At 31.8% G+C, this 2,194-nt stretch overlaps 1 long non-coding RNA gene across 1 annotated transcript in view; it reads right to left on the bottom strand.

Moving 5' to 3' along the window:
- Window positions 1-1,537: 1,537 nt before the first annotated feature.
- LOC137624520 (uncharacterized) overlaps window positions 1,538-2,194 on the bottom strand; it is a 22,435-nt gene continuing 21,778 nt past the window's right edge. The window contains exon 3 of the long non-coding RNA XR_011040745.1: window positions 1,538-1,644. This is a non-coding gene — a long non-coding RNA (uncharacterized lncRNA). The remainder of the gene's footprint in view (window positions 1,645-2,194) is intronic.

Here is a 2,194-nt window from a genome sequence, read left to right as displayed (position 1 = left end):
TAACCCAGTGAAACATGATAATGATTCTCACTAAGAGGAAGACAGTAACTTATTTCTTACTATATCAAAGTTTGTAACCCAGTGAAACATGATAATGATTCTCACTAAGAGCAAGACACTAACTTATTTCTTACTATATCAAAGTTTGTAACCCAGTGAAACATGATAATGATTCTCACTAAGAGCAAGACACTAACTTATTTCTTACTATATCAAAGTTTGTAACCCAGTGAAACATGATAATGATTTTCACTAAGAGGAAGACAGTAACTTATTTCTTACTATATCAAAGTTTGTAACCCAGTGAAACATGATAATGACTCTCACTAAGAGGAAGACAGTAACTTATTTCTTACTATATCAAAGTTTGTAACCCAATGAAACATGATAATGATTCTCACTAAGAGCAAGACACTAACTTATTGCTTACTAAATCAAAGTTTGTAACCCAGTGAAACATGATAATGATTTTCACTAAGAGCAAGACAATAACTTACTATATCAAAGTTTGTAACCCAGTGAAACATGATAATGATTCTCACTAAGAGCAAGACAATAACTTATTACTTACGATGTCAAAGTTTGTAACCCAGTGAAACATGATAATGATTCTCACTAAGAGCAAGACACTAACTTATTTCTTACTATATCAAAGTTTGTAACCCAGTGAAACATGATAATGATTCTCACTAAGAGGAAGACAATAACTTATTGCTTACTATATCAAAGTTTGTAACCCAGTGAAACATGATAATGATTCTCACTAAGAGCAAGACACTAACTTATTTCTTACTATATCAAAGTTTGTAACCCAGTGAAACATGATAATGATTCTCACTAAGAGCAAGACACTAACTTATTTCTTACTATATCAAAGTTTGTAACCCAGTGAAACATGATAATGATTTTCACTAAGAGGAAGACAGTAACTTATTTCTTACTATATCAAAGTTTGTAACCCAGTGAAACATGATAATGATTCTCACTAAGAGGAAGACAGTAACTTATTTCTTACTATATCAAAGTTTGTAACCCAATGAAACATGATAATGATTCTCACTAAGAGCAAGACACTAACTTATTGCTTACTAAATCAAAGTTTGTAACCCAGTGAAACATGATAATGATTTTCACTAAGAGCAAGACAATAACTTACTATATCAAAGTTTGTAACCCAGTGAAACATGATAATGATTCTCACTAAGAGCAAGACAATAACTTATTACTTACGATGTCAAAGTTTGTAACCCAGTGAAACATGATAATGATTCTCACTAAGAACAAGACAATAACGTATTACTTACGATATTTAAGTTTGTAACCCAATGAGACATGATAATGATTCTCAGTAAGAGCAAGACAATAACTTATTACTTACTATATCTAAGTTTGTAACCCAAGGAAACTTGATAATGATTCTCACGAAGAGCAAGACATTAAAAGACTTATTACTTATGATATCTAAATGCTGTCTTCGACTAACCCAATAAAATATGATAATGATTCTCACTCAGCAATACAATAAAAAAGACTCGTTACTTACGAAGGAGATGATGGCAGCAAGCAGAAGAATCTTGACGAGCAAGTCATCGAACTGTTCCAGGATCAGCTGCAACAGAGTCTTGCCTTCTTCTGTTGGCAGTTCTGTGGGACACAACGAGAACCATTTGAAAATCGGATGCAAAGGACAGTATATGGCAAAATGAAAAACAAAAATTCATATATTGATTTGACAATTATTTAAGGAATGTATCGATTTAACTGGTGTTGTTATTATTATTATTATTATTATTATTATTATTATTATTATTAGTTAAGCTACAACCCTAGTTGGAAAAACAGGATGCTATAAGCCCAGGGGCTCCAATAGGGAAATAGGGCCCAGTGAGGAAAGGAAATAAGGAAATAAATAAACGACATGATATGGTGAGAAAACTCCAATGTTAATTTCGGTAATTATCATCGATGACGTAATTTAATCATCAGATGGAGTTATTAAGTTCGTCACCGAACGTCATCTCGAATAACTGGTGCAAACTTTTAGCACGTAGCTTAGCACACTCATGTAGTGTTTTGCATGTATAATTTAAATTTTTTAAAGTAAAGCATGGAATATTTAAAACATTTTTAACACTTCAAAGTGTAATCTGGGTAACATTTGTATGATAACTTTATAGAAGTATTAGTTATGACC

Source organism: Palaemon carinicauda, chromosome 2, assembly GCF_036898095.1.
Source record: "Palaemon carinicauda isolate YSFRI2023 chromosome 2, ASM3689809v2, whole genome shotgun sequence".
NCBI classification, from domain to species: Eukaryota; Metazoa; Arthropoda; class Malacostraca; order Decapoda; family Palaemonidae; genus Palaemon; species Palaemon carinicauda.
The sequence above is the reverse complement of the archived record's forward strand: the minus strand, read 5'-3'. Positions and strand labels throughout refer to the sequence as shown.